Source organism: Ixodes scapularis, unplaced genomic scaffold, assembly GCF_016920785.2.
Source record: "Ixodes scapularis isolate PalLabHiFi unplaced genomic scaffold, ASM1692078v2 PGA_scaffold11__112_contigs__length_91849675, whole genome shotgun sequence".
NCBI classification, from domain to species: domain Eukaryota; kingdom Metazoa; phylum Arthropoda; class Arachnida; order Ixodida; family Ixodidae; genus Ixodes; species Ixodes scapularis.
Genome location: NW_024609837.1, coordinates 81,820,314 through 81,828,035, shown reverse-complemented (window position 1 = coordinate 81,828,035; position 7,722 = coordinate 81,820,314).

Genomic DNA, 7,722 nt, shown 5'->3' with positions numbered 1-7,722 from the left:
GTTACTGTTTTGAAAAAGTAACGAGTACGTTACTGCATTACACGAAAAAAGTAACGCGTTACCGGTAACGTCATTACTTGTAATGCGTTACCGCCAAAACCGCATAACGGACAAAGCTCTACCGCTTGTCATGCCTTGTGGTCATGAGGGTAGGAAAAATATCATGATTTGACTCGAAGACGCTGTGTGTATGTAATCAATTAATAAATACACTTCAGCAGACGCACAGTCTGCTGATCCCACCGGCGGCGCGGAGGCCGGCTCGAAGTAATCGTAGGTCTCGAGAGACTTGTACGACTGCACCGTGTCGGCCGTCAACTGTCTTGGAGAAAAAGACTAAATAAACGACTGCGTGAGCCATCGACGTCGGTGGCCTCAACTTCACGTCGGAACTCCAGCAGACCTTGTTTACAGCGTACGGATCGTCGAAGGCAACGTTGTCCACGCACAGTTTGTATCGATACCGCTGCTGTTCAGGCTCTGGTGGAGAGCTCAAACAGTCGGGCATAACGTATGACATGCGTTGGCAGAAAATACGACGCACAAACAAAGCTAGAAGCGTCTCTACAACGTGAACAACGAGCGCACGCCTTAGAACGCACTGGCGAAAACATGGAGAGCCTTGCCGCTTTTGCCCACATAGCTGATTGGCGTGCGCGGCCTTCCGGTCGTGTTGGTAAACAGAGCCGCGCCGCATGTCGGTCTATACACGCCTTGCTCGATTTAAATGAAATGGATGCCACGAAAGGGATTCCACCACGCTTGCCAGAACAATGAAATGTTGTTATCAATTGCCGATATAATTTTCCCAATCAGATTGCGGCTTTTTGGAATGGTTCGATTATATTTTGTTTCACAGCCACCTAGGTGACTGTGAAGCGCGTTGGCTTTGCGCCAACGCGCTTGCCTATGAATCTGTATTTGGCGGGTTCGTTTACCGGCCGAGGTGCCCGCAATCTTACGGTGGCCAATCTGAGATTTCGGTTGCATAATTACATAATTGGGGTTGTGTGGATATTTATACGGCGTGTAAGTTGGTCAGCCATTTTAGAGTTGCGACGAGTCTCTCGCTGTAGATGAGCAATTTAGCTAATGCAGTACAGCCGCTAGCCTGGGGTCTTCAGCCTGCACCACGCAGTAGTGATACTCGTCCGCACGCCGGTACGATGCTCATCCAGATCGAAACGGGTACCCTGGGTTGTGCAGCGCGAGCTTTCGCTTCACGTGCTCCGAGCTAGTGTGCGCTAGTGTGCGCTAGCCCACTCGGCACCCATCCCCCCCATTTCGGTTGCAACGCCGAAATATCTTTAGAAAATAAAATAAACGCGCGTTTTTCTTTTTTTTTTTTTTTTTGCTGGTGCGTTTTAGATGGGTTTCGTTGGTTTGGCTTGTAAAACCCTAAGACCTTAATATTTGCGTCGGTTCACCTTAGCTCCGAGTGAATTTAACGCTGCGTGCTGATGGAAGTCAATGAAGCAGTGCAACGTCATGCAGTTCGTTGTTTTTCTGTGCCTCTCCGATCGGGCTAAACCAAATGCGGTAGGGGATCGGTGGCCGAGTGTGTTGGCGCACCGCAGCTCGGAGCACGTGGAGAAATGTGCGATCTCGAGCTCCGTTCAAAGCACGGAGCTCATGCTGCAGAGCCCGCAGCAACGATACTTGGTTCAATCCTCTATCTTCTTAATGAGCATCGTACCGGCGTGTGGTCGTGTATCGCTAGTGCGTGATGCACTTTATAAAGACCCCAGGCTAGCGATTGTACTGAACTGGCTAAATTGCTCATCTACAGCGAATAACAATGTCGCCGTACAAAACTTCCGCTGTCTAAAAAACTAACGATTAACTTTGAATGCGTCGTGACATTTTTAGTGTGTGTGCGCGTTCGCATTTTTTCCCTTCTGTCTACACCTTTGATTAGGCGGCTCTTACTTATGATTAAACAGATTATAGGAGGTATTCACTAGACGCCATATTTGAGGGCGATGTTTAGAGCGCATGCTCAGAAGGAGCTCACATTAATAGCCTGCTAAGACCGGCGACCTTGATGGTGCTAAATGCACGCTCGAAAAGGACTGCGGAAGCTCGCTGTCAGCACGCACTCAGCAGCAGCGCACACGGATATGGCCGCCAGTGAATACTCCCTATAGCTGTCGTGCTTTTGATAAAATATTATCTAACTAAAAAAGACAGTGCGTTAATGCAAAACACAAAAAACAAAAACATAGGCGCATTTAATTTAAGAAGACAGGAAATTGGAGCAATAATTACAATTTTCTTTTAAAAGCGATATCAGTTCGCGCCTCATTTAATTTAGGTTTGAGCATAGCAGAAGCTACGCGCCCAGAAACTGAGGAAGAGGAGTAGACGAGAGCGCGGGGGATGGCAGAGCGCCATGCTCTGGTTCGGATGATTATACTCTGTTTCACCTTGTGTTGTACCGCAGGAAAGGCTACAAGCGCGAGCTCCTTGCTCTAAGGCACGGCTCGGCGGTACAAGCTCTCGTGCACCAAGGGCAGCTCCCAATGCTATGAGCTCGCGCTTCTAGCCTTCGCTGCGGTACAACATAAGGTGAAACGGAGTATAGTGACTGCAACTACAGGGTGTCACAAAAGAAAATTTACACGGTATTTTTTACCGCAAAAATAAACTAGGCACCGCCGAACGCTCATTCTCCGCCCAAAGGTAGCGCTAGAGGTCACAACCAGATTCCAAAGTTTCAGCCCGATCCGATAACCTAATCAAAAGTTATAAGTCCTTTTCTGAAAATTTCAATGGGAAAATGGAGCCCACTTTTGCCTGTTTTCGGTTTCTGGTGCCGCAGAGCCCCATGTATTTGAAAACTCCGTCGGCCGCCATTTTCCCCATTGAAATTTTGAGAAAATCACGCATAACTTTTGAATAAGGCGTGAGATCGGGCTGAAACTTTGTCATCTGGTTGTGACCTCTAGCGCTACCTTTGGGCGGCAAATGAGCGTTCGGCTACGCCTAGTTTATTTTTGCGGTAAAAAAATACACCCTGTAAATTTTCTTTTGTGACACCCTCTAGATATACCCACTAATCATTCAACTCAAAGCACGGCGTTCTGACGTCGCTGCCTGCTCGCGTCTCTTACTCTCCTTCAGGTTCTCGGCGAATAAAATCGATCAGAATGCTTCGAACGGCTCTTCCGAGGACGGGCGCTTGTCCACCGGAAGAGTAGTTCAGAACAGCATGCTCGCGCTTGTAGGATCCACATCGCCCCAGCGTATGGTGAAACCAAATACTTTACCAGTAAAGAATTTGGTGAAACAAAGCTTATTATCTTCATATATGCAATTCCCCTCAAATATCACGTGACTACGCGCTTGTTTATCATTATTGTTTTCGTCTATACTTCGTTTCACCTTGTGTTGTACCGCAGCGAAGGCTAGAAGCACGAGCTCATAGCGTTGGCAGCTGCCCTTGGTGCACGAGAGCTTGTGCCGCCGAGATGTACCCCAGAGCAAGGAGCTCGCGCTTGTAGCCTTTCCTGCGGTACATCATAAGGTGAAAGAGAGTATATGGTCCCACTGTGATTCAGCTCGTGCTTTTTTTTATGTGACATGCATTAGAGACCAAGGCAACCCAGGTGCAAACTATTTCGCGCACTGCCAAAAAAAACGACGCTCTTGGCTACGTGTGCCAGAATCAACACATGATAATCCCAACTTCCCACGTCGTCACTTGTGTAGGTAAACAATGTTGTTTGTCAAGAACAACTTCCACTGTCAAGAACAACTTCCACTGGTAAAAGCTCGCTGTCAGCACTCGCTCCGTGGCATACCCTTGGCAGCCAGTCGATACACATTACAGGTGCCGAGTTTATTGGTAGCAATCAGCAGGTGAAGTTTTCTCTATCAATCCAGAGTTAGAGTATTTCCTTCTTTATGTCGTAAGCAACCCAGGAGATAGCTCACACCAAGCCTGAAGGTAATAAGTAGGGCCCTGCACGGATAACTGTTTGATCATCCGTTTTCGCAATGTTCATAAATAATAGACCCTTTTCAAAAGTCTATCAAGCAACATTGGCGGTCACCATTGCTTGCTCACGGAGCGCGTGATTGGATCCGAATCTTCGCGGAACGCTGACGTGAGCGCTCGTTTTCAACACGAGCTGAGCCGAGTCCACTCCGAACGCTGACGCAGCCCTCGTGTCCGGGTGGATGGATGGATGGATGTTTATGGCTATTCCCTTTGTAACAGGTGGTAGCTTGCGCCACCTGGCCTAATACATACTCAGAGTATTTCAGCATGGCGGACAGGCGTTAGCGCGGACTTTTGTAAAGGGTCTATTGCAGGGGTGGCCAAGCTGCGGCTCTTCGCACATACCTACATCGCCCCCTATGTGCATAAATAAATAAAAGTGCGGCTCGCAGCTCCCTATCCGACCCCCCCCCCCCCCCCCCCCCCCCGGCAACCCTCCCGGTTACAGGAGCGCTTCCCCATAAAGAAAAATTTAACGCGTTTTGAATAGAAAGACAGCTAGCGGTTTGGTGGTCTAGTGCTACTCCTACCTTACGTACAGTTGGACTGTTTTTGACACGGATAGATTGAAAGTAGTTTGAGTTTCGGTTATTCCGTAAACAAAAGTTGGCCCCCCCCCCCCCCCCCCCCTCTCCAACCGCGGCTTTTGGAAGTTTCGTGGTTTTGTTTTGCGGCTCTTAGGCCGGGTCAGCCTGCCCCCCCCCCCCACCCCCCCCCCCCCCCCCCCTGGTCTATTGTATCCGCATCTGAACAGCACCCGAAAAGTCGGGAGTCACACTCCACCCTCAGTCCGCGCATTTATTTCAAATCATAACGTCAAGCATAAAAAGAAAAAAAATCGGATGGTATTTTATAAGCTGTCCTCTTACCTTTCTACACGGAACTCTTGGTGTCAACATACGGTGAAAGCCACTTTATGGTGTTCTGTTTTATCGTATTTATAAAATAAGCGATTTTCCTTCCAAAGACACTTCGCGTCGCGGAAAAGATGATCGCAGTTAGAAGATTGTCTTGGGAGTCCTTGACACTGACACTGTCCAGAAGATGCGCTCAAAAGGAAGACAATTGTAATATTTATTTTACTTTTTGCGTCGTAAAACCCACTTCAAGCCGACAGCTATTTTATAAACATGAAAACTGCCAAATGGCGGGGCAATACCATTGTGTCATTTTATTTAGGCCAAACAATAAAAAGGTGGGAGAGGAAAAACGCTCACCCCCGCAGCAAAGTACTCGTGAATATGTGGTAAGGCGCGAGTACACCACTGGGAAAATATCACAATTTTCAGTAATGACAACAGCTCCTATCGGTTTAGGTTTTAAACACAAAACGTCAACTGCATGCTCGGAACCATATCGGCGACTCCAGCGAAATGAACGGCACCTGGCGGCTAGAACAAAAAGTTGTCGCGGCAGGTTCACTCACCAGCCTTCTCGAGCGAATCGAGTATTCACAGCACCAGGCGGCCTAAAGACGAAGCCGTGAAAGTACGTTCGAAAACACGCGGTGGAAATGGAACTAAAGTGACGAAAACATTCCAAGAACGAGCGGGACGAAGGATAAACGCAAATTTCCAAATACAGCAAAGTGACTGGTGCGCGACCGAAAAAATTCGCCTCGTTCTCCTTCTCCAGGGAATATTTTCGTGAATCTTGTCAACCTCGCTTCCATTATCATTGTATCCTTAAAATGCACGCTATTCACCACGGTTGTTGCTGGAATGGTGGCAGCTGATAAAACCCGTTTCCTCTACTGTCGTCTAACTCTTTGTTAGCTCAGTTGGGAGAATGCTCCACTGGAAATGGAGGGGTCCCTGGTTCGGTACAAGGACCAGGCGGATTTTTTCTTTCGCGCACCAGTCACCTTGCTGTGTTTGGTGTTTCTGTTTGTCCTTGGTCTCCTTCGCTTCCCTCTTCCAGGGATTAATATTGTCTCTGAATGCTTAACAATGGTAAGTTCTTGTATTTTCGCGATTAGCACGATTTGAACATGGCACCGCACAACATGACGGCACAGTCGAACTTCCTCGGTCGCATCCCATGAGTTTCAAGAATCTGCTTCGTCGAGCGACTTCAATCAAGTACGAAATATCACCCACAGTACAGTGTACTAGACCCACGGCAATTTTTAAGGCAGCCTGCCATCACAGCGCTGGCCGCTATATTACCATGATGGCCAGAGTTATTATGACCCTACCAAAAAGATGAACAACCTTGGTCATATTAGGCGGAGCTGGGCAAACGCGATCCAGGAAATAGTCATAGAAATCAGTGGTGACGCCGCACGTGGACGCAGCAAACAATTGGGCACGTGCTGCGGCCAATCTTTGTCCCGCGTTCATTCGAGAAAGAGAAGTAAGGAATTCAGTGCACGCGCCCAGAGCTGTTTATACTGAGAGAGTGTGACAGCCTGGCAACCACAGCAACGTTGTCTGACAACCGGGGGATGACAACTTCCGTTCACCATTTTGTGGCTCTGGCTCATCGGAACTCTATGCGATTTCTAAGGAATAAACAAGACAAAAATGTAACGCCATTTTTTGTTATTGCGAAATGCGCTGGTTCTAGCGGGTAACAAGCCCCACCCATTGGACAAGCCCTGTCACTATAAACGGCTCTGCACGCGCCTTCTTTCGTTAAACGTAGAACTGCCAGGAAAACAAGTTGGGCGTAGTTTGATCTCCTCCCAAATGTTCTCTGCTTCACGTTAAGTCCGACCGAAGCACACTCAATTCACCACCTAAAATAATCGAAGCCTGCCTACTAGAATGTTAACGTCGTCACAATGAGGTGGAGCGAGGACACAGATTGGACATGAGCTAGGCGTTAGTGCTCGGCTGTTCGGAGGTCTCGGTTATTCCAGATAGAGTAAAGTCAACATCCGACAAAACCAATAGATCGGTGCCAAAAAAATGCATCGTCACGACGCTCCTCGTCTTTGTGCGTTTTCTAACTGCGGTTAAAATAAATCACACTCTCACAAAAAGCGCATGTTTGCCTCTGGTATGTTGGGAGTGATTGGTTTAGCCTGTAATTGCAAACGCTCAAGGATGACGTTCGCCAGAAATGAAGGCCCGTTCACAGTCTTGCAACCGAGTACGACCGACAGAGACGAGGCCTTTTGAAACCTCTTAAAATTTCTAAGGACGAAAAAACACATTGGCATTATGGCGCCATCTATGCGGTGACCCTGGAACTGCATTTCTCAAGAGCGAAGGTTTTGCGGGATTTCCGAGATCAAATGTGCGTAATACCTATAAGAAAGGCTCGTTTATAACGTTGGCCAAAGTTTTTTGAGCCAAGAAAGAAAGGATAATGCGCGAGAGAAATAGAAATTATGCCGAACCGCCAAGTTTACACTGCTACCTAATAGATGGTGCCAGTGTGCTCTCTCGTTTTAAGAGGTTTCAGGGCGCCCAGTTCTAAGAGGTCGCAAGAGTGTGAACGGGCCTTTACGCTTTGTTCGATTGGCTCAATAGGATCTTAGCGTGAGCAGTGGTCGCAGTTATTGTGAAATGAAGTAAAGAAAAAGAGGCTTCGCCACCGAGCACCTGTGACGATGCTGACAATGCTCGCCAGAAAAAAATTGAGTTGTGTGTATGTATATACAGCCTTGAACTTGGTCTGCCTCAACGAGCGACGAGTCTCCCAGCTGTAGATGAGAAATTTAGTTATTGCTGTACAACCGCTAGCCTGGCGTTTTTAACATGCACTCGCAG